At 35.3% G+C, this 26,870-nt stretch overlaps 1 long non-coding RNA gene across 1 annotated transcript; it reads left to right on the forward strand.

The window, feature by feature from the left end:
* Positions 1–20,493: 20,493 nt before the first annotated feature.
* Positions 20,494–26,551, forward strand: LOC148788034 (uncharacterized). Its single transcript, XR_016065644.1, has 3 exons — positions 20,494–20,647; positions 20,778–20,921; positions 26,347–26,551. It is a non-coding gene; the product is annotated as an uncharacterized LOC148788034 (long non-coding RNA).
* Positions 26,552–26,870: the final 319 nt, after the last annotated feature.

Here is a 26,870-nt window from a genome sequence, read left to right on the forward strand (position 1 = left end):
CACGACTATACAATTAATTTTGAAAAATAACACAAAATTTCTATAATTGCAGAAATTACATAAAATAAATTTCTATAATTTTATAAATTTTTATACAACTATATATTTCTATAATTTCAAAAATTGCATAAAATAATTTTTTTGCAGATTTTTTTTTAAAATAACAAAAAATTGACAGAATTTTTAAAAATCACCCAAAAATAAGAGAAAATTTTTAAAATCACCAAAAATTTAAAAAAAAATTGGAGAATTAAATTAAATTTACAATTTTTTTTAAAATTTTGAAATATTTACAGAAAATTATGAAAATTACCAAAAACTATGAATTTTTTTAAAATTTTAGAAATGTATAAAAATTTTAAAAAATTACAGAAAAATTAAGAAAATATTTTAAATCGCCGAAAGTTTTTTAAAATATTTTATTTTACACTAAAAAATAAAAAAATAAAAAATATAGGAAAGACCGTCCCAAACATGTTAATGCTAAGTAAAAACTAGACCATAAATTAATTAAGGTCATTGGAAACATATAATGCTATGAATTAAATTGATACATATTAGAAGATCAAGTATATTTGTGTGTATAAGATTGTTAGTCTTACGTAGATATAAGTGGTATCTTATACTATTGTATTGAATCGACAAAATACTACACTCAATGAAGTTTTTGACATTTTTGTTATATGTATACTAAGATATCGTATCTGATACACAATCAACGAAATTAAAAACGATAGAACTATCCATTAGACAATTTGATTTTAGATCAGACCACTAGATATGTTCACATATGGAATTAATCAGAGTCCCGGATGTTGAGATTTGTAATCGGGAAGTGAACGAGCAATCTATGGGAATATTTATGGACGGTTTTTGTAACTCATCTGGAAATGGTTTTTATTAATCATTTTAGAAACATTTTCTACATTTAGGAACGATTTTATTTAATATCATATTAGCAACGGTCAAATATTAAATAACCATTCGTAGGTTTGATTTTTCTTCCAGTTTTCTTTTGGCGCGAAATTGAATTTGTTGGAACTTATTTTGAAACGATCAAAATAAATAGAGCGTTCCTATATTCTAATTTTTCCTATTTTTTATTTGGAACATTGTAATATATTGAACAATTTATTTTATTAATGTCGGTTCAAAGTTGGAACGGGCTTTGGATCGACTTCCTAATTTTTTGACTGTTCCTAAATAGAAAAAATAATGTGTTTTGTTTTTAAAAAAATTTTATTGGTATGAACAAATAGTTTGCAAGTTGTACGTCCAAATTAGCTGGTAAAATATTTTTATAAATTATTATCGTAATTTTTTAATTTATACTAATTTGTATTCCGCAAAAGACACAGACACTTCATATAGAAAACGCTAAATGTCAATCAGAATTATTGTCTTCTTCAGTTTGTAATCCTCATCAAAGCTATCGTCGTCAAATTCATCATAAGATTTACAGTTCCCTGACGGGATGTACCTGCTCCTTGTTGATTAGCAACAGAAAGCTCAACAACTAATTGTATACCATTTAGGTCATGCAGGTTATAATTATGGTTGTCCGTCTCAACCTCTTGAAACGCAATGTCGGCCCAAAATGAGTCAGGGAATATATGGCTTTGGGCATCACGTTCAGCCTTCTTTTGTCCAACTCAAGCTTTAGTCAATTACATATGATCTTCAGGTCCTTCCGTGTATTCAGAGTAACCATCATTATTCCTTTTATATCCATTACAGTATTGAATATATTGTCAAACATGTTCTTCTCAATGTGAATGACATCAATATTGTGTCATATTAGATGCATCAATCAGTACTCAAGCTCCCTAAAGATGCTTTTCTTTGTCCGCTTATGCTCGCTACCATACCCGTCCGCGAGTGACAACAACACTTCAACCATAGGGCTAAACTCTTCAACCCATTTGCGGATCTGTTCTCCCATCAATCTTGGCCGTGCAACATTCTTTCTACTTGGTTGTTAATGAATGCTTTCTTGATCCAACATTTCAGATGGTCCAGCGGGAGGAACTGCCTGTGGCAATCAACATAGCAAGCCTTTCTACCGTTCTGCGCGTAGAATGAACGTGTGTCTTCCATACAAACTGGACACTGCAATAGCTCCAATGGAACTCCATCTAGACGTGCATTATCCTCCAATAGCTCCCTCTCTCTCTCTCTCTCTCTCTCTCTCTCTATCTCGTTCATTGTCCAAATCAACACGGCGTGCATTATCTCTTTTCTCAATGTCACACATTAGTACACCAACATGACGCAAATTCTGCAACTCATCGATCAATGGCTCTAGGTAAACATCGATGAGACGTTTTGGATTGGAAGGATCGAGGATCACCATCATCACGAACATATACTCATCACTCATGCATATTACTAGTGGGAGATTGTACGGTGTAAGTATAACGAGCCAACACGAGTACGTACGAGCGTACTGCAGTGTGGTGCAAACCCATCCTTGCACAAACCCAGCCTAACATTATAGGGCTCTATTGCAAAATGAGGATACGTCCGGTCAAATGCCTCCATGCATCTGCATCAGATGGATTGAACATGGATGCCTCTTTCGTTTGATTGTTGACATGCCACGTCATTTCTTCGGCAGTCGCTTCTGAAGCATACAACCTTTGCAGGCGAGGGATAATCGGCAGGTACATAAGAATGGCATGCGGTGTCTTTTTTACGACTAAGATTTCGCTTCCTGGTTGACTTGTACCTAGCTTCTCCAAAAAACGTGTAGTAGTCAAAGATCAATGTCGTTCTTCCAGTACAACATGCAACCATTTTTACACACGTCAATCTTCTCAATAGGTAAACCCAAGTTTCTTATCAATTTCTTCGTAGTATACTAATCCTGTGCAGGGTGGTTGTGGGGCACTATATGATCAGCCCATTGAGATATTTGGTCATATATATGTTTGAGAAAATGGTTGCCAACCTTGATATTCACCAACTCAGTAACAACCCTCAATTGAGATGGTTGCTCGACTTCATGCACTACATCATGAAATCGATCTGCCAGCCCAAACACATAATTAGGACCCCCTACCGTAATATGAACTAGGCCCTGCATTAGTAGGACATGACCTCGGTTATCAGGCACAGTATCCTGGTTTTACTTAGAAGACCAGACAGCCGGCCTGGCCGCATAAAAAACTATCCTCTGTGCCGAATCCATCTACACTGCATCACCCCAAGGCATATTGGTAGCCTCCATAACATTAGAAATGGGAGTTTGCTCCTCCTACAATGGGGCCACGGTGACGGCCTCAAAATACTCCTACACCCTTTTCTCACCATGATAAGTCCAATTATAATACTCGAGTATAAAACTTTTTATAAATAAATCAAAATTTACCTCGTCCGTGGTTTTGAAAACTTCATTTTTGTACTTCCGAGAAGGACACTTAATTTTCTCACCATCCATATATGCATGTTGAGACTTGGGTTATTCTATAAATGTAGCAACACCATCCTCAACGGAGTAAAACCCGCCCTATTTCGAAGGTTCATCTCATACATCCATCTCCTCAACTGTCTTAACATGACGATGAGTCCTACACAAACACACACACACACACACATATATATATTAGTATAACATTAAAGTTAATTGACAAAATTACAAAAAACATTCAATAGATAAATAAAGGGTTAAAGTTGTTACCTAATCAAAATGACTCCAAATATCAACATAAATTTGAGACATAACGAACAAGAGTAGAAAAATATTTGTGGGATAGTGAGAGATCAAAAAAATTCGAGAGGGATTGATGAAATAGAGAGAAAATAAGAAGGAAAGAAGATAGTGACATTAAACGAAGAGAGCACACATATTTAGCTGTTAAGAAATAGCCGTTGATTTAGATTTTGAAACATTTTTTTTACCGTTGAAATACAACCATTGTATTTTATTTGGAACAGTCTCAGTTATAATAAAGAAATAATACAAAAAAATAGTTCCAATTTTATTGAATTTCAGAATGATTTTTGAAACATATTACTCTTAAATAAAACTAATAATTTGGAATGATTTTTCGCGTAATTGATTAAGGGTGTTCCAAAATCATTCCAAATTGTACCTCATTTTGGAATACATTTTCGAACTGTCATCTTTTGGACATCCTTTGTTACACATATAGGAATGGTCAACTCAAGACCCTCCCTAATTCTAATATTATGTTCCAAATAGAGTTTCAACCATTTACCATTACTATTTTGTAACGGTATTTGGATCGAATCTTGTAACTGTTTGTTTGGAACTCATGCTAGATGATTTGCCCATTCCAAAATTATAACAAAGAAATTGTAGATCATAACATCTTCTTTCAATATCCATTCATTATGTGTTACAAAGACCGTTCGAAGATGGAATGGGTTTAGAACGGTTGCCCTGACCGTGCCAAATCCTGTCTTTTTTTATATTGTGGTGATGTGCTGTAGCCAAATCCCATCCATAAAGGTGGTTGGTGGAGCACAAGATCTAGGATCCGATCATAGCACAAGAGATGGGATCCCTAAGATCTCTAGTTTTACAAGCTAGCTTAAGGTACTATGACTATAAAAAAAGGCCGACTTGGAGCGGGTTTAGGAACGATTTTTTTTCGGTTTGTAATGGTTTGTAGGACCCCGAACTTCTTTTGGATCATTTTTGGAACGGTTTGAAATCTATCCTTAAAAAATGGCATTACAAAATTTTAGGAACGGATAAGGCAAGACCATTCATTTGGGACGTCAACTGTTACAAACTATGAAAATCGTTCCTAATATTAAATTTGTCAAGAAAAATTTATTTTTTAATTGGAATGGTCAGTATTATTTAGGAACACGTATATAAAATTATTTTAGTAATGGTATTAGCAATCGTTTTCTGAGTTTGGGACACGAACTTAAAACTGAAATAGCAATGGTAATAGGAACGGTTGGCCACTATTTAGGAACACTTATTTGAAATGGTTTTAACAATGGTATTTGTAACAGTTAATGCAATTTAGGAACACGCGTTTAGAACTATTTTAGTAATGGTATTTGGATCGGTCATTAATTTAGATTTATAACATTTCTTTACCATTACTAACGTCGTTCCTAATTTTTTAATTTTATAATTTATTTATATTTTTTAATTTATTCATATATTTAATAAATTGTAATAGATAAATAAAATATATTTAAATTAATTGAATAAATTTTTAATTAATTATAATTATGAATTTAATTAAGTAATTTAATATGAAATAATGGAATGTAATAAACATTATGGAACATGAATAATTAAGAAAATGTATTATATTATAATGAAAAATAATCTAATTACAAAAATGAAAAAAGAAAATTAAAACGTAATATAACCCCTCCTCTTCAATGACATCAATATCATCCTGGTTTGAGGCTTGTCGAAGGTGGTTCGGGTACGTCTCCTGCAAAACAAACAAAATTATTATTACTTTTAATCAATAATTATTTTTTTTAGAAAAAAAATATTAAAAATCTACTTACGCTACCTCAGCCGCCCTCAACCCACTCCAGTTGTCGTCCTCCTTTTTGTTGTAGCACCTTTGAAATAACTTAAATCCGCTTGTGCGGCTGATCGAGCTCTACCTTTTGTAAAAGAAAAAAACAGTTAGCATTGTATTTATCAACATTATCTTTTGTTGAAAATAAAGAAGGATAAACCTAGCCGGTTCTACTGACAAAATTTACTTGATAGGTTAACCAAGCTTATAGCCATGTGTGATCTGTTTGTACGTGGTGAAAGCAATTGTATATTTTCAAATAATTATTAATTGTTAATTGTATTTTAATTTAAAATATTACCTCAATATTGTTATTGTTGATATTATTTTCTAAATAATATTATTATTGGGATTATTGATCTAATTTATAATTATTGACATTATTATGTAAAAATATTTTTATATGGGAATATTTTCTAATTTTGTGATTATTGACATTATTATGTATATAATGTTATTATTGGAAATATTATCCTAATTGTTGGTAATGTTATTATTATGTAAAAATTTATTAATGGGAATATTCATACAATTTTTGTGATTATTTACATTTATCATGTAAAAATGTTAATATTGGGGAAATTGGTCAAAACAATTTTATTAGTGTGATTATTATGTAAATTTTACAAATTGGAGTAAATTTCAATTTTTTTTAATTATTTACATTTATTATGTAAAAATATTACACATAAATTGCATAAATTACACAATGAAATAAACATAAATTGCATAAATTACTCAATAAATTATACATAAATTTGCATAAATTATTCAATTAAATTGAACATAAATTGCATAAATTACACATAAATTGTAGAAATGACCAGAAACCAGAAAAAATTGACAATAAAATTTTTAAAAGTATCAAAACTTTTCTGTCAATTTTTTAAAAATTTAAAAAAAAAAATTTTTTTAAAAAAATTTAAAAAAAATTAAAAATGTTTTTAAAAAATATAAAAAATTTACAGAAAAAATTTATAAATTACCTAAAATTTACAAAACAAATTAGAAAATTACAAAAAACGTTACAGAAAATTAGGAAAATGAAAAAAATTTACAAAAGAACCAGACAATTTTTGAAAAACCGAAATTAGTTTTTTCAAAATAATTTCAGAAAATTATTTCAAAAACTGGCCAAAATATTTCAATAAAATTGTTGTTTATTTATATCAATGTGGGGGAAAATAGAAGAAAAGTGTAAAAAAAAAAAAAATGGGTGGGGGGGGGGAGGGTAAAAAAAAAAAAGAAAACTGAGCCATTTGATTCCACTTACCTCTAGACAGCGACAGTGGAGCTGAGTACCCAGTGAGGGAGGTAGTCGGTGGAGGAGAGTGAGGGAGGGAGAGTGAGGGAGGGAGAGTGAAGGCAGAAGAGGGAGGGAGAAATGAAAAAATTTTTGGAGTGGGCTTTGGATTGGGCAATTTTTAAAAAATCGTTCCCTAAGACTATTCCTAGCAAAAAAAAGACGTCGTTTCTGTTGACGAGCATTATTTAAAAAATCGTTCCTATTGTTTAACCATTCCAACAAAAACAAAACATTGTTGCTTTTTTCCGAAATGAAATTATTTTGGTATAATATTAATACGACCATTCGCAATGATTGCAAACAGTTCCTAATTGTGTCTCAAAATTATTTTCCTAAAAAATTTAGAAAAGTAAAAAATATAGGAAAAATCATCGTAGACATGTTAATGATCATAATAAAGTAGATCATTAATTTTTTAAGGTCATTGAAAACATATCATGCATTGAATTAAATTGATATATGTTCGAAGATCAAGTGCATTTGTATATATAAGATTGTTACTCTTACCTAAATGTAAGTAGTATCTTATCTGTTGTATTGAATCGCCTAATCAGACAGTTAGAATTTTAATCAGATCGTTTGATATTATTAAATCGACATTCGATTAAATTTTGGACATTTTTGTTATACGAATACTGAGATATCGTATCTGATACACAATTAATGATGTTAAAAACAACACAACTGTCCATCAAACCATTTAATTTTAGATCAGACCGCTAAATATGTTCACGTATAGAAAGTATTGGTATGCGTTTAAATATGTTCACGTATAGAAAGTATTGGTATGCATTTAATTTTTAAAAACCATTTAATTTTAGGCAAACCATTACTATTTTTTAGCAGTCTTTGGAAGGATTTTGTAACGGTTAGTTTGGAACACATATTGGAACGATTTTGCCGTTTGAAAATTATAACCCAAAAAAAAGTGGATCATGACGTCATCTAGCAATATCCGTTCCTCATGTGTTCCAAAGCCCGTTCCAATATGGAATGGGTTTTGGAACGGTTCTCTTACCCTTGCCAAATCCCGCATTTTTTTGTATATATAGGGCCTTTTCTAATTTCTTCCCATTTGTTACGATTTTCTCATATTGTATCCCATTAGATGAAAATATTATTTAATTTTTGTCCTCCCATCTATTTTCCATCCAATAATGAATTTAGCCTTTGGCAATCTCACGTGCAATTTTTTTTTTATTTTTTGTCAATTATTAGACAAAAAATGCACTAGAGGACTATAGTTGAGAAACTTATCAACTCGTGAGATGCAATGTGAGAAAATTGAAATAAATGGACCTAAGTTGAAAAGTGCTCTTACGGTACAAAAAGTGCAATTTTTTCGGTAGAGTTACATTACTTTGTGTGCTTGTTAGATGGATACATCCAACCATTTTTTGTTTCAATTCATTTTAATCCAACATAGTGTGCCGCCCAATTCAGTACAATAGAGTCACTAATTGTTAACCTATATTAAAGTACCTTTAGTTTACCATAAAAGATAAATAATAGTTGTAGTTATTAAACGAGTTTATCCAAAGACTGATAAGTTATATTAAACGAGTTTTTGGAACAAAAGTATTATTCCAAAAGCTTCTCTATTTCAACTTTGACCCCTTCAGTCTGATTAGATATTATGACAAATAATATAGGACGCACCATTTGGTTAAATCTAACTTCATGATATTTGCTATTGCTAGGACACAATAATCAATTAATATGCATTCTTTTTCTTTTTTTTTTCTTGGATACGAAAATCATAACATAAATTTGCCACCAAGAGCTATATAATACATTTCTCTTCATCAATGATCAGCACTATAGTGAGCATTTCTTGCCAATTAATGTGCAAGACTGTTCGCTTGTTGATGAACATGCACAAAAGTGATGGAATGAAAAGCCACTGCTAATGTTTTGATATCTTCATAAATTGGTCTTAGTGGTAAGGAGACCAATTCAACAACCTTAAGTTTATTGATGATGGATAAGCAATCACCTTCAATAAGAACACTCCTTTGCTTCCAGGATGGTCTGGTGTAGTAGAAAAAGAGATATATATCATCTGCTAAGCAGATGTCTTTAGAGTTTCTTGCAATAACCCCTATACCCATAGATGATTGTTCTTGAGAATTCGCACCATCAAAATAAACTTTTACTGAATCAGTAGGTGGAGGATACCACTAATTTGTTTGAGCTTGATTCTCTATTGTACTAAGACTCTAATAACAATTCATGCAGTCAGGAAGATGGATTGTTGACTGATGTATTATCTCCATAGGGTGAGAACTTGATGACTCCATCAAACACTTGTTGCGGTGATTTAGATATACCAATAGATAGTAACAAATAAATCACCTTTTGAGCGCCGAAGTGACATACAAGAATTTGATACTAGCCGGCACAGTTTAGATAAGGGCCTAAAATAATTCGATTTGGAAGAAGTGACAATAGCCATATTCGCCTGAAAAATGTGTACTTTAAGAGATCATAGTTGAGTGTTTCGTCCTCCGCTTTACACAGGGCAAACGTTACAGACTTCAACCTTATGCTTTACCAGATTACTCAATGTGGGTAATGCATTATCGCAAAATTTACCAGCTAAAAAACATGGTGTTTAAAACCCATACCAAAATATTCGAAATTCTATTAATCAGGTTGCAGGATGATGATGGGATTGCATTCACGAATTTGTACTAAGTGATGTGCACTTGTAATCAAAAACTTGCATTTGGTGTTGAAAAGTCAAATTATACGAACTATGGAGTGTTTAACTAACAAAATGGCCAATTTGCACTTAATTTTGGAAGGAGAAAATAAGGCTTGGAGGTTACGCTCCTTCCACTCGGCAGTATCATGACTGGCCACCTAGTTTTTCGCTAAACAAATTCGTATTTTGGAAATTATTTTGCTTTAAACATGCGCCCAACAAAAGATGTCGTCAAAAGGGCATCATTGAAGCCCTCAAGTGTTTAAAACCCAAACCATAGTCCTTTCTTTCTTTCTATTCACGCTGCTATTCACCTAGTTTCTAGTACCATAGACCATTGCTACACGAGAACTCATAGTAACGAGCTATTTCAGATTATGGGATAATCCAAAATAATTAATTAAATTAGATTTAATTAATTTTCTTGGTCACACACGCCCAAGTCTAGCTGACGGTGAACCTAAAGAGTAACACCCTACCACTATAATTGGATGCAATTAATTTGGAATTAATTACAAAAGACTCGGATTAATTTAATTGAATTAAATTAAATATTGAAGAGAATAAATGATTGCACCATTTATTTAGACCAATCTACTTAACGGATGACTTGAGTTTAATTAATTGGATTAATTAGAATTTCAAGTTAGCTATTAAAATTAATTAGATTAATTTTACTTGGCATTGTCCGATTTATGAATTGGATTTATAAGTTAAAAGAGATATAATAAAAGGCTGGGATCCTTTAATTGGATTAAAGTATATTTTATTATTGGACTTATAAATTAAATTAGATTTTATTTAAAGTCCATTAGACGTGCCTTGATTTAATTTTAATTAATCGAGCTCGATCCATTAAAATGCAAGCCCAAGTTCTTTGTTAGACTATGGCTAGGTTAAGGAGTCAAAACTCCTCCTTGGGTGTGGTGTGGCAGAGAGGTGTTAGATGGTTGAAGGAGTCTTGCTAGGTTAAGGCTCCTTGGTATCTTGTGACTAGGCCACATATAAAGCCTCTAAAAATTACTCACAGCCAACCAACAGCTGTTGCAAAACCATAGCAATGAAATTTCTCTTATATTTTCTCTCCAAAAACCCTCTTAAGATATTAGAGATCAAAAGAGGAACAAAGGATCAAATGTTAAACAATAACGTTGTTGATTCTTTACACATTTGTGGAGTTTTTGCTAGCACAAAATCTCCACATCCTTTAGTGGTGGTGTGGTAGTTTTGGAGGGTCTCTAGACCGAATCTCACTGTGAACGATACAGAATGAGGAATTAACGCTTGTAGTCAAACAAAAAAAAAAGGGTAAAAATCTCATTTTGTATTTTCGTCCGTCTTATTTATTTTTTTCCTACTTCTTGGCCTTCTTTGTTTTATTTTTACACCGAAGGTCTGAGAAAAGATTAAGGGTACACCCATTGATCAAGATTAAATTGTATGTTAAATCGTTATTATCAATTTTTTGAGCTTCCGCCACGCTTCCTGGGCCGATCCATTTCCCGCAAGTGTTATTAGTGCCCAGTTTGGTGTATAGGCCTTCAATCTAACATGTTTAATGTGGATTTACATGATAACATGTTTTAATCGACTTTGAAAGCATGATTTTTATTTTAATTGCATATCTAAATCTAGGGTTTTAGATATTTTAATATTGCATTTAATTTTGGGCTTGAGAATTTTTTTTTGAAGTTTGGAATATCTAAAATATAATTCATTCTTCAAAATGCAAAAAAAAAAACAAAAAGTTTCAAAAAAAAAAATGGCAGTAGACATGCCGACAAGCGCACGGCCTGACGCGCACGCTTGCAAGGGCGAATGCACGTCTGCGCTGGCACACGTGGGCTTGCACAGCGAGCAGATCCATCAGCGGGGTGCACGCATTGTTTGCTGATGTCTGCTTTCTATTTTATCAGAATTTTTATTTTTTCTGAATTTTTTGCATATTTTTCTAAAATAGTAAATTCTGGGGAATTTAATTTTTTGTTGTGATGTGTTATTTTCAAAAATTAAATAACTGAAATTAATTTGAATGGGTTCTCAAACAAGAATTAATGGGTACACGAAAGTGACGAAGTTGCTTTGACTACAGAACCATGCCTGTCTCTTAGAGCGAATTGGATGATCGGGCCGAGGGCTGCCCCCTCTTCCCCTCACTCTCCTTTCCCTAATATGAACCTTGAGTCATCAAAGCCTTTCTGACTCGGCCTGGCCCGGTCGCCCTACGCGACTGGCCCTTCACAAGGCGAAACTCTCGTAAGTTGCGTTGGAATTGATAAAGTTCCGTGGAGTTCACAATTGCATAAAAGAAGTCAAAGTAGTGGCTGCGGCGCGTTGAAGCACTTCTTCGACGGTCCCCGTACGCCCGGCCTTCCGCCCCGCTCTGAAAAATTCATGGGTCGGCAGGCGGGCTAATTCGTGGACTGCTGTGCAGCACTTGGACTGCTTGACGTCCCCACAACGGGTTGCTATTACACATGGTATTCCAATAACGAAAGCAACCCCGTGTGGTGTAAACTTGATCGGGTCCTTCACAACAACGAATGGCTTGAGGCCGGTTTACATTGCGGCGCCCACTTCAACCCATCGGGATGCCTATCCGACCACTCCCCGGGTATTGTCACTATCTTTGATCATACTCCCACTAAACCAAAACCGTTCCGGTTTTTCAATATGTGGGCAGAACACCCGGAATTCTTATCCACTGTGGAGCAACGATGGAACTTGCATGTGGAGGGAACGCCACAATTCATTCTTTGCAAGAGGCTGAAAGAACTTAAAGCTGAACTGAGGGCTTTCAACATGCAGCACTACAGCCACATTTCCACTAGGGCCAAAGAGGCTAACCTCGCACTGCAAGATGCTCAGAACCAGCTTGAAAACAACCCAGGAAATGTAAGGCTTCGGGAATCTTTGGGAGATCTTAGGAGGAAGACCGTTTTCCTTGCTGAGGCTGAACGGAACTTCTTCTACCAAAAAGCCAAGATTCACTACCTCAAAGAGGGGGACCGAAACACGAAATTCTTCCACGATATGGTGAAAAGGAATGCTGCTAGAAACTCCATCACGGCAGTTACTAGAGCTGACGGGACGATCATTACGTCTGCCGATGCAATTGCCCAAGAGTTCGTTGATTACTATACAACACTCTTGGGCACCGAGTCTCACACCATCCCAGTTGATGATGGAGTGTTCGATTATGGCCCCAAACTTTCCTCCGAGCTTACTGATGAACTTTGCAGGGAAGTCACAGCAATGGAGGTCAAGGACGCAATATTCAACATAAACGACAACAAGGCACCCGGCCCCGATGGATATTCCTCATGCTTTTTCAAGAAAGCATGGAATGTGGTGGGTGACCAAGTATGCAGGGCCGTTCTGGATTTCTTTAGGAATGGACGGATGCTACGGCAACTGAACCACACCGTCATTGCTCTCGTGCCCAAATCAGAGCATTCCTCTTCCGTTGCTGACTACCGATCGATTTCGTGCTGCAATGTCATATACAAAGCCATCACGAAAATTATATCGGACAGACTTGCACCTGCATTGGAGCACCTAATCGACCATTGCCAATCTGCGTTTATTGGAGGTCGCAACATCACCGACAATATCTTCTTGGCGCAAGAAATGGTGCAGCAGTACTCGAGGAAACGGATTTCACCTCGATGTACTATCAACATCGATCTTCGCAAGGCATATGACTCGGTCTCGTGGACATTTCTCTCCCGAGTACTTCACGGGTATGGTTTTCCCCCTATGTTTATCGCCTGGATAATGGAGTGCGTCTGCACCTCATCATTTTCTGTATCTTTAAATGGTTCCCTACACGGATTCTTCCCGGGGAAGAAAGGCCTACAGCAAGGGGACCCGATGTCGCCGGCCCTCTTCCTACTTAGCATGGAATACCTGTCCCGCATGATCAAGAGGAAGACTTCCAACTCAGACTTCAACTATCACCCGAAATGTGAAAAGTTGAAAATCACTCACCTCCTCTTTGCTGACGACTTGATGCTTTTCTCTCGAGGAGACCTTCCATCTATCCACATCCTGATGGAATGCCTGAAAGTTTTTAGGGACGTATCCGGCCTTTCCGTTAACACCTCCAATCGTGCATTTTTACGGCAGGCATTCGGAATGAAGAACTTGATGAAATCCTTGCTAGGACAGCGTTTGTGAGAGGTGAGATGCCAATCCGATACCTTGGCATTCCATTAGCGGCACAACGACTTTCAGTCAACAACTACTCACCGCTTGTGGACCAAATTGCCAAATGCATTTCGAAGTGGAAGTCGAAATCATTATCTTACGCAGGCCGACTGGAACTCGTCCGTTCGGTTATTCAGGGCGTGGAGTGTTTCTGGCTCCAAGTTTTTCCTCTTCCAGCGGTGGTCATCGAGAAAATTCACCGTCTTTGTAGGAATTTCCTATGGAATTCTAGGAGGGCGCCGGTCGCTTGGGAGGAAATCTGCCATCCCAAGAAAGAAGGGGGACTCGGTATTCGGCACATACAGTCTTAGAACGTGGCTCTACTTGCTCGTGTATTATGGAACATTCACCGTAAGGCAGACACGTTGTGGGTACAGTGGGTCAACGGTGTCTACCTCAGAGATGCATCAATCTGGGACTGGCAATCGAAGAAGGGGGATTCTCCACTCCTTCAACGGCTTGCCGAAATCCGCAACAGGATGATCACCGAATTTGGGTCTTCAGAGGCAGCGATTGAGCAGATGACGAGATGGTCCACCCTAAAGGGACTCCAGACGTCGAAAGCCTATGAGTACTTCAGGCCAAAACTTGCGAGGTAGCCTTGGAAAGCAGCTATTTGGAAGGCTTTCATCCCGCCAAAGTACTCGTTCATCATGTGGCTTGGTCTACGCAACAGATTGGCTACACGGGACAGACTCGAGTTCCTCCATGAGGAGGACTTATGTTCACTTTGCATCAACACCAAGGAATCGGCCAAACACCTTTTCTTTGAGTGCCCGTTTAGCAACTACGTTTGGTCACATATCCGAGTATGGCTTGGGATCAACCGACGTATGTCCACCTTGCACAGCGCGGTGAAATGGCTCAAGAAGGAGAAAACCGGATCCTCCGTTCATACCAAAGCACGACACCTAGCTTTGTCATGCACAGTCTACACCCTTTGGCGGCATCGTAACGAATTCATATTTGAGGGTGCAGTACCCAACCCCGAGGGCCTTATTATTTCCATGAAGATCACTGTCTATAGGCTACTCTTGTCACTTTTCCCGCACGGTTTAATTGCTCTTTAAACTTTAGTGTGGGTCCTTTTGTATCTCTCCGGGTATGCCCGGAGTACCTTATAAATATTACTGGATGAATGAAAACTTACAATTCACCCAAAAAAAAAAAAGAAGCTCTCTTCCTCCGATGAAGGGATTGACCATGAGATTCTCATGAACCTAAGGAAACTCTAGCCCCGCAGGTGGTCGCTGGGAGTGGGGGCTAAATGGAATTGAAATTAGACATTGCGCCTTTCGGTGACTGAGGAAGGAAAATTCTATGGAATTAGCTATAAATCAAGCTTGTCGTCTATCAAAGGCCGGTTCGAATGATTTCGATAGGCCAAAAAAAAGCTTCTATAGCTAGAGGGTGGGTCTAGCGAAAAGCGCATGAGCTTGAGCTATCTCAAAAATTTTGCAATGCTTTCGCTCAGCTATTTCGTTATGTTCGGAAGGCAAGAATGTCGATGAAGAATGCGCCGAGAAGAGACACAAGACCTTAGGAGGTGTACTCTTCTCCCCCTGGAGAAGTGGAGAACTTTGATCTAGTCAAAAAATTCTTTATCTACTTAGACAGATTATATCTCAGATCACTTTTTCATAAATTTTCATAAAGTATAAGCTCTCTAGTCGATGAAGGTCAGGCGCCACCCTTTGACAACAAGGAGAACTCCAGGGGTTTGAAAGAGCACCCCCCGTACCCCTCCCTCGAAAGCTAGAGCATTTGGGCCATGACGCTTTTAGCAAGGTTCCATACATATGGTCTAGAAATCGTGGCAGGCAATGAAGTTGGCTTGCAGTTTCGTCATAGATGGGGTGGAAGGCGGAAAGGGGCTTGGCTTTATTTTACAGAAATCGCTCTTTGCTGAGCTAGCATGGACTCTGTCCCTTACCCTTAGGCCTCTCCGCGCAATTCACATTTCGTTTTTGGCAATGCCCTCTTGATCTTCAGCCCTAGTTCTGATCGCATAGGCATCTAAACCAAGGAGACATGTCCAAATCACTCTTGATGAAGAGTCTGCGGACTCTCTTCTTTTGACAGCACAGGGAAGAGAAGAGAGAAGCCACTTTCCCCACCATCTTTTTGGGTATTTTTTGTACTGTAGTTATGTCCATAATTAAGTTGTATTATTTTTAACATAAGAACCCTTTGATTGGATATGTGATTAATATATGATATTGGATATCATTATTATAATGCATGGTTTCTATTATATTTTTTCTGCATGTTTCTTTTGAAAATAAATGTGTTGTTTTGTTAATTGAATTAATATGGATGATCACAAAACCCATTAGATGGTTTATTTTCTATTGGGTTGTGGCATGCGTTCCACTTATATTCTTATCTCTCTGTTTTAGCCTAATTGTTTAAGGCTTTCTTTCTCCCTATTTATGTACTTCCCGCAACTTTTGTTTCGTGTTTCTTTTTAGTTGTAATAAGTGTAATAGGTTAGGGAGGTTTAGTTTTATTTTTTGTAACAATTGAAAGAACTACCACAGACGATGGAGGCCTATGGAGGAGCCCATGGGTTGGCCCATGGAGAACAGGCCCAAAGGACGGAGCCCACGAAGGAGATGAAGAAATAAAGAGAGATTACAAAGCCCATACTATGTTAATGGGCCTATCTTATACTAACCATAGATTTATTATGAGCTCAGTAGATTGCATAGGCTATTGGGCTTGTGATTATCCAATAGTGGCGTGCTAGACTTTTATTTTTGCATGCCTTGCGTTTAATTAGTACTTTTAATATTCAGAATATTATGTATGAAAAATATTAAATATGATGAGGTCTCGGTCATATAAATAACAAATAACCCTCACTTGGTTGGACCAAGTTAAATTATTAGACCCAAAATTGGAAATAAACAAAGGATTGTTATTAAACGTCTTCCATCCACTATAATGTAGTGAGGAAGTTGATTTCACCCATATATGGTCTCACGAGTCGTGGCACGTTTGGATTGAAATGAAGCTGCACTATTATTGTGAACGAAGTGAATACACACCTATTTCTCTATCTCATTAGTCGTGGGGCAGTGGTAGTCTGCCCTATGATTTAGTTGATGGATCGGGTCTAACACCAAGTAAATGATTCGCTTGGAGTTCTCGAAATCACGTGAAAAAAGTGATTAACAATATCTTAGGGATCTAGTAGGTCGAGAATGGTATTTGATACCTCCCACAAGCCCACAAGCCCACAAGCCCACTAGTTCCATGTGAATCGCAAAAGCTCGACATCAAGAATTTCGCTTGTCGACCCTAAGCCCACTAAGAAAAGTGTTTCGGAAACCCATTTGAGAGTGATGGTTTTTGTAGAAATATTGGGAGGGTTAATGACTGAAGTCCAAGTCCTTAACTTGAACATAATTTTATGATAATCTACAAATTTTTCTATTTATTGTAGATGTCTAAGAATCCACTTAACACCATACTTGAGGATAATAAATTTGATGGAACAAACTATTCAAATTTGCTTAGAAATCTAAGGATAATCTAAGATTTCGAGAACTAAATTTATGTTCTGGGTAAGTCTCTATCTCGCACTTTGGCAGAAGGGTTCCTGCTAGGAGAACATCTGACGTTCGAGAAATGTACTTAGTAGCACGAGGACAACTGGATAGTACGCAGTATTGTACTGGGCATGATGAGTAACAAGATCAAGAAACAGTACAGGAGGTACAAAGATGTATGGTCAATAATGCACCGCATGAAAGAACTTTATGTGATACCGTACTGGCATATCAGAATGCTGTGACGAAGGAATTATTAGGTGCTAGAATAGTTGAGGGATTGTCCGTACGAGAGCATCGATTGATGATGCTATCCCTAATAGAAAAGCTGAAAGACCTCCAGGCTGACTACCGCCATTTTTTGATCAATTTATTAACAATTATAACATGAATGGGATTGAGAAAAATCTTCATGAGTTGATTAATATGTTGGTCCAGTACGAGGCAATGATTGAAAAATCTATATCTGGGAGTACTGGTGGGAGAGGCTTCGACCTCTAAAGCAAAGGGCAAGGGTGCCAAATGGGAGAAGAGGAAGAGTGATGAGACTTCTTTGACTGCTTCTAGCACTTCAAGTCATCCTATTACGCTGTGAGGCGGGGGTAAAGGAAAAATGAAGATAGTTCGTCAGTCAAGGATACCAAATGATGTTTGAATTTATTGCTGGCCAATGGAAGAGGGAGTATCCTGAGCTCCTCTCCGATGAAGGTAAAATCTTTAATTGAGTATTAACATAATCTCTATTCTACTGATGGTATTGGATACCACTGAATTCATAATCTGTGAATGGTTTGCAGGTGATGATGAGGAATATAAAAGTTGAAACAAGAAGGTCCTAAGCCTTGGCGACAGAAGGGCTGTTGTTGTAAGACTAGGGACATAGTTAGGCTTAGTGGTGATCATGTTAGAATACTATTTATGTAACCTAGCATGATCGAAATAGTGATTTCAATTATTGTTGGAAAATTTTGATTTCGTATTTTGGTCAATAACTCTTTAATGTAACATTAAATGGGAGATGTCTACTGGGTGAAATATAAAATTTATATTATCTCATAATTGGATTATGCATAATCATGAATGAAACATACCGTTCTGGTTGGACAATCTCGTCTAGCTGAGGATGAGAAAGAGTGATGGACTCAAAGAGCATTAGAAATAGGCGATTTGGATCCATTAGCTTTCAAAACCTTTTCTGAGAAAAAAAAGAGCACAAAAGCATTTTGTAGGTCAAAATGAGCTTATCAGTTGCACATTGGATTGGATCTATTGTGATATTTGTAAACCGTCCCCGGCCCTGCAGACTCCAGATGATACTGGAGCATCTGGAGCTGCACCAACAACTGATGAGACGATACAACAGTCTGCCACCCTGGCGGCTTCTCCACCACTACTATCAGTCCCCCCACCATCAGCGCGCCCAGTACATCAGCCTCGATGTTTATCAATTCTTTTAGTATTATTTCATATTCAAAATGTCTAATGTAACATGTCATTTTAGATCTGACCGCCGCTTTCACGAGCACATCAACGGAGTCGTGATGGGGACTCTTTCCCCACCCGTCGCCATGTCTAAGGTAGGTGCCGGAAGAGTACCAACATTTGTGGTTTGAGAGCATGAAGGTAACCAATTTTAAATTAATTATGTTGTATCTAATAATCTATTGATTTAATGAAATTTACTAACATTTTGTTTAATTTTATAATTGTAGATGACCTACTGGTGGAACTGTTACGATGAGTCCATGTTCTAGGTGTTCCACATGTTGGCCGATAAGTAAATCCGGAAGATACTTTCCGTCGCCTTGTCCATCTTGGTCAGGCCACTCTGGCTGGCCAACAAGGTTTGGCTCCGGCTCCAGCTCGAGACGTATTGGACCAGATTCGACTTTCAGCGGGAGTCCTTATAGAATTAGGCGAACCGGGCGGCAAACTCCGTGGTGTCCTCAACTGTATATCCGGGAGGGGCTTCCTCTATCGACATGCACAAGAGGAAGTTGGTAAGTATATAATAGTATTGGACGAAAGAAGTGGACGGCGGTTGGAGCGGGCCGAGGGCGTTGGTGGTGGAGGTTAGTAGCTACAGTATTAATATTATTTTTTTAAAAAAAATAATTCTTGCTTAAAAGTGTTAATAATTTTGTTTGTTTTGCAGGAAATGTTGTAGAAACTGCTAGAGGACGGTCACCCTTAGAGGGTTGGATATTCCAGAAGGTGCTTTATTTTTGTAATATCCAACCCTCTAGTCTTTGTTATTGTTTTTGTTTTTTTGTTACTGTCTATTATATATATGTATATATATATATATATATATTGGGATTAATAGATTCAAAAGTGTCAATTGATTTTTCCTTTCAAAATATTTGAAAGTGATATGTTCTATGGTGGCAAAGAATCAAATAAATTGGTGCAAAAAATTCTTACGCACATTAGTATATCTGTATAACTTTAATATAATTGCAATTCAATTCCAAACTTAAATTACTAGAGTACAGTTCATCAATGAAATCCAATCCTCAAAGTGTAATAATCACTAAAATTATGAATCAAGTAAGTAACATTTATCTGTACCTATCTTTATATACCAAATCATTAATTACATTTTTCAGATTAAAACACACCCACCATACATATTTCTTTCAAAATATCCGAATTTGAATAGATCCTTCGGTAAAAATATAGTCAAATTTCAAGAAATTTAAAATGATTGAACTTGCAAGAAAGGTATACTTCATTTTTGAGTGTCAACTTTTGAGTGTCAATTTTAACTTCATCACTACTTTAAGTTTTTCAATTTTACTCAAAAACTGGAGTTGTGTATAACGAATTTGTAAAGTCAAATGTTTGATTACAATATAACAATACGTACATATTGATGAACTCTTTAATCAATTTTCCTAAATATTAGCTCTTTTTTTTTTCCCTACTATGGAGGAATCTAATATAGAAAATAATTTATTGTATTGTATTCATAGATAGCACTAATATATACATTTGTTTCTAAAAATGCTTTCTGTCTAATTATTACATAATATTAAGTAATGACAAACTAAAAAAGAAGAAATTAATAGGAAAAAATTATCAGAAAAAGACAGAACGTAACTTCCGAGGCTTCTGCTACCTCCTGTCGAGCTTTGTTTTTTGAAACACTCACACATATGGAAACAACATTTACGCACACTTTCTCAGTCAACCACTCACACTTCACATTTGCTCATGCTTTTCTCCCTCAAACACCCTCACTACAGAATACTGTTCAAGTCCATAAAGTACTACGCTTAGAGAGCCCTAGGAACGTTACATTTGAATCCTTCGGTAGCCAAAAATGGAAGAATACTCCAGAAATGTAAGATGAATTTTGTGTAGGCAACTCCATTATTCCTTTTCTCAATCATTTGATTCTTTCTTTTTCCTTCTTTAATTCTTTTTACTGAATCGATTTGTTAATTCGTCATTGCCGTATAATTTTCCAACAGAATTCTTCAAGAACATACACTAACGATTTTGGCCGGATTATTTCATCCGACCCAAATCCAAATTCATCTTGTGAAGATTCCGGTGATGTGCTATCGCCGGATCCCATCTCTTGTGCTCTGCCGGCAAGATTAATGGAGCCTCAGGTACATAGTTAATTATTTTTCTTTTTGTTTCTCCAATTTGTTTCTATTTAATTTCCTTTCCTGTCAAAGTTTAAAAAATAAATATTTAATTTTTTAATATATTAAGAATTTTTTTTCCATAATTAAGGTTAAACAAGAAATGTGGAACCCATTCTTGAGGCTATAGAAATCATGCTTAATAAAACCTGTCTTTTCTTTTTTCCTTATTTTTTAATATATTTTCTTATCATGACCAGTACCTGCAGTGACTCATATTTGAAAATAGTAATTTTTATTTCACTAATTTTACCTTAAATTAAGAACAAAATGGGGGATGAAGAGAAAGTGCAAAAGTAGTGGTGATGACCTGACCTAGGCTCAAACCAAACCTGATTGTGCCTGTTTTATTTTTCTTTTTTTTTTTAATCAAGATGAGATACTTTTTTAACAAACTTAAATAATTTATGCTTTTATTTTAAATAAATAAATTATAAATTAAACCAAACAATCAAAACTACAAATAGAAGTAGCTAAGACCACATAAAGACCAAAAAAGATTTAAAATAAATTTTTAAAAAAATAACAATGAATTTTAGTGAATTGTTGTACTAATATAGAAGTAGAAGAATAAAGGTAAAATTTTTAGAGTTTCAAAAGTATAAAAAATATAGAATAGCTAAGCTAAAAAAATAAAATAAAACTTATATGTCATGTATTATTTAAAAAAAGAAGTGGCTCGATTAAGTCGGTCCGCTAACTTGACCCAGGGTTAAGAGCTCCTAGGTCATTGGGTTGGGCCTATCCGAAGTATTGGTACTTGGAATTAGCTCAGGATTGGCCTAGATTCGACCAACCAACTTTTGTTTATTGGGTCAATCACATCCTAGGTTGAGTCCCTCTTGAGCCCGACTCTTTAGGCATCTTGATCAGCGACTAGCAACCATGTGTTTAGTCCATGACCATTGAATTAACATTAATTTGGTGGAAGTTTCTCAATTACAAGATATAATGTGAGATCCCTATGACCAACAAAACAAAATTATTAGTAATTTTTATTTTGGGAAGCACGAATATGAATTCTCTATGCACAATGAATAAAAATAGAGGAAAAAAAATAGTTGAGCACATTTCTTACATCAACAACCATTATAATTGATTGTTGAATGATAATAATATGATTAAGGAACCAAATGATTATTGCATCTCTTTGACTCGAAATCTGAAGATTTAATTAATTAAATAATTCAAAATTAAAACTTGGGGAGAACATCCCAAATTTGGATATCTACTTGACCAACTTTCATTTTGAGAAAATATAAACGTTTGAGGGTATTATGGAGAAAATAGAATATCACAAATGCCGAAATATTTTGTGGTAATGATAAGAGTACGAAAGGAGGAAAAAGAATAGTAAATAAATAAATAAAATTAAAATTGAAAAGAAAATAAAACCACAAGAAAAGATTGCGACCTCAACTTAGAGTACTAACTAGCATGCTCATGGTATAATATCTTTAAATTACATTAATGGAGAAGAGAAGACATTAATTAGGGTATCTTCCATAATTATTTACGGTTTTTCTTATTTACTATGATTTGTTGATAAAAAACTTTCTCATTCTGTCATGTTTGGAAGTCCCATAAGTTATTAATTGTTGCCACTATTGTATATTCTCTCTTCATCACCATACATATATTATTTTTTTTGTAATAAGTCTTTTAGTTCACAACATTGGTTTTCCATACAATGATTTAGAAGGCGTTAATTCCCTTACATTATCCTACTTGGCACAAAATTGGATCTCTTGGTATGTCGTTTTTCATACTTTGGACAATAAATGTTACTTTTAGTATTTCTGGTCTCGGCTCTCTGATCCATCTGTCTATTTAGTGTTCTATACATCTTTATCAATTTGCCAACTTTTTTCATATCCAAAGTATATTTTCTTTAAAAACTCCCAATCAGGATATCTTACTTATAATTACATTTTTTGAACCTCTCAATGTAACCAATTTTTGTTGATATATAGATCCAAATTCCTCTATACAAATAATATAATCCAACAACGGAAATTTGATCAATGTAACTTATTTTCCTTTCAAATTTGCTCATGTAGATAAGCTAGTAATACTTTACACTAAGCATGAGATAAAGTAGCATCTCAGCACGCTTGATTTTTAATCACTTCATAACAAGTTGAAGAGAAATTCAAACTTTTACAAAGGTTTAGTTAGCACTAAAGTCTGTCAATAAAGAAATAACCCATGACCAAGATTGGAGCTGTTGCAAGTAGCACTGAAGTCTGTCAATAAACAAATAACCCATGACCAAGATTGGAGCTGTTGCAAGTTGAAAGAGCCATTTATAATACTAGGTAGAGGACCGCTATCATGAGTTTTTAAGTGGATTTGGAATGAAAGATATCGCGTAAGAAAGGTGGCAATGCATCAATCACTACCTGCAGATACAAATGGTGGTGCAACATGTCATTATACGTCAAGAACAATGCTATATCCATGTAGCATGGTGATGATACAATTTGTGATGAAGGTGTTAGTGACCAAAATCTAAAAAGTGGCCAACTTAGAGAGTGACAATATTGAAACAACTCTATTTGGGCATGCACATAGGGTGGTAAAGATGCTACAAAAGTGGTTGTGGGGAAGCTAAGACGATTAAATGACCACAAAAAAATTCATATTGATGGTGGTGGGTTCCATGATATACCAAATACGGGCAGATTTTGGATAGGGCTATGCAGTACAGTGGTTTTTGAATCAGGGTGATGTCATCTATGTCAATTTTAATAGTTATAACCATTGGTGAGATGATGGTATGAATACAAAAATGACATACTGGTAACCCATGTAAACTCTTTTCTAAAACAAACATTTTATGTCGCGGTAATGCTAAATGAGAATTCTATAGACAAGTGGTTTAGCGGCCCTCATATGATTGGCAGTTGGTTTCATGACCGCCATCCAACGCGCAACCCAACTGGACGATTGTCAATTGATGTGTAGGCTTTGTTGTGATGTTTAAGTAAATGTAAATATACAAAATGAGCATAACAAAGTAGAGGGCAAATAAGAGAATACTCATTTTATTCACTTCAAAATAATATTACATGACATCTATTAATTATTAGAATAAAATACCTCTCGACAAATCTAATTGGTTTTTTGATCATTTATTCTAATAAAAAGGTTGTAGGTCATTGGGTTGGGCCTATCCCAAGTATTGATAGTTGGGATCAGCCTAGGATTGGCTTGGATTGGACCAATGCACTTTTATTTATTGGGTCAATCAGACCTAGGTTGGGTCCTCTTGAGCCCGACTTTTTAGGCATCTTGATCATCGACTAGCAACCATGTGTGTAGTCCATGATAGTTGAATTAACATTAGTTCGGTGAAAGTTTTTCAATTACAAGATATAATGTGAGATCCCTATGACCAATAAAACTAAAATAGTACTAATTCTTAATTTTTGGGTGCAAGAATATGAATTATCTAGGCGTAATGAATAAAAATAGAGGAAAAGATAGTCGAACACATGGCATACATCAATATCCAATATAATTGATCGTTGAATGATGATAATATCATCAAGAAACCAAATGATTATTGCATCTCTTTGACTCGAAACCTGAAGATTTGATTAGTTAAAGAATTCATATTTAAAACATAGGGAGAACATCCCAAATTTGGGTATCTACTTGACCAACTTTATTTTCTGCAAAATATAATTGTTTGAGGGTATTGTGGAGAAAATAGAATATCAAAGAGGTGGAAATATTTTGTGGTAAAGATATGAGTATGAAATTAGGACAAAGAACAGTAAATATATAAATAAAATTAATATTACAAAAAAAATAAAATCAAAAGAAAGGATTGTGACCGCAACTTAGAGTACTAACTACCCTGGCTCACGATTTAATATCCTTAACTATATTAATGGAGAAGAGAAGACATTAATGACGGTATCTTCCATAATTATATACATTTTTTCTTATTTACTATGATTTGTTGATAAAAAAGTTTCTCTGTTTTTCATGTTTGGAAGCCCCACAAGGTACTAATTGTTGTAACTATTATATATTCTCTCTTCATCACCATAAATATGTATACATTTTTTTTTCTTGTAATAAGTCTTAGTGCACAACATTGGTTTGTCATGCAATGATTTTGAATGCGTTAATTCCCTTATATTATCCTACAAGCCACAAAATTGTATCTCTTAGTATTTTATTTTTCATACTTGGGACAATATATGTTACATTTTGTGTTTCTGGTCTTGGCTCTCTGATCCATCTATCTATTTAGTATATTCTCTACATCTTTCTCAACTTGCCAACTTTTTTCATATCCAGTGTATATTTCCATTTAAAACTCCCATTCACGATTATCTTACATAAAATTACTTTTTCCAGCCTTCAAACCAATCCAATTTTCGTTTATATAATTGAAGGTCCACTGCTTACTAAAATATTTAGATTAAAAGTACTCTATACAAATTATATAATCCAACAACAGAAATTCGATGAATGTAACTTCTTTTCCTTTCAAATTTGCTCTTGTGGAGAAGCTAGCAATACTTACACCAAGTATGACATAAAGTAGCATCTCAATACGCTTGATAATTAATCTCTTCATAACAAGTTGAAGAGAAAATCAATCTTTTACTAAGGTTTAGTTATCACTGAAGACTGTCAACAAAGAAATCACCCATGACCAAGATTGGAGGTGGTGCAAGTTGAAAGAGCCATTTATAATACTAGGGAGAGGACCTTTATTATGAAGTATTTCATGTGTATTTAGAACGAAAGATATCGGGTAAGAAAGGAGGCAATGCATCGATCACAGGATGCAAATACAAATGGTGGTGCAACGTGTCATTATTCATCAAGGTGCCCAAAATTTGAAGTGGCCAAATTGGAGAGTGACAATGTTGAAACAGCTAAATTTGGGCATGCACATAGGGTGGTAAAGATACTACAAAAGTGGTTGTGGGGAAGTTAAGATGATTAAATGACTATCAAAAAAATTCATATTGATGGTGGTAGGTTCCATGGTATACCAAATACATGCAAATTTTGCATAGGCTATGCAATACTATGGCTTTTATCAGGGTGATGTCATCTATGTCAATTGTAATAGTTATAACCATTAGTGAGATGATGGTACAAGTACAATGATGACATAATGGTAACCCATGTAAATTCTTTTCTAAAACAAACATTTTATGTGCAGTAACTAATACTAAATGGGAAGTCTATAGACAAGTGGTTTAGCAGCCCTCATATGATAGGGATCTTTTAATTAAGACCATTTGGCATTCAGTTTGTGAAGCAACGATTCTTCAACATTTTTTATGGTTTCTAGTAGCCTACAATTAAACCTTTAATATCAATATGATCGTCGGAATTGATGAATAACTGGTTGCAGGTCAACAAACGATTGCAATAGCATTTAAATGCAAGTGGTGTTCCCATATTAAGAAGATTATACATGTGTTCCTTCGGAGTTTTAAGGTGCGAAGTGTTGCAATTATTTGTTAGTTTCTTCCAGTGTAGTTTTTAATACCGGATTTGGTGATAATGATAGTTGACCATTAATGGAGGCGAACAACAGCCTTCTTGATTGAGGGACATATATGTATCCTTGTATAGTTTCTTGTTCTATGGTTTTCTGGGACAAGTTGAAACAAGCCAAACACTTGGGTCATTGTTTTTAAACTTAAACGATCATCTTGAGGGTGCATCACCGATTATAGTTGTTGCTAAAGCAAGTGTACTTAAAAGACAAAAAAGGATAGGTGATTTAAATATTGATGACACATGGATTCACTTTCCACAACAACTTCATACCATGGTGCATCTTAAGAGAATCCTAAGAGGTGGGAGCATGCAAGGTTGTGCAAAGTAACCAAGGAGATGTGGTAATTGTGGTTGTGAGTATTTACATTATCA

Source organism: Sesamum indicum, linkage group LG5 (genome assembly GCF_026168435.1).
Source record: "Sesamum indicum cultivar Baizhima isolate 11 linkage group LG5, ASM2616843v1, whole genome shotgun sequence".
NCBI classification, from domain to species: domain Eukaryota; kingdom Viridiplantae; phylum Streptophyta; class Magnoliopsida; order Lamiales; family Pedaliaceae; genus Sesamum; species Sesamum indicum.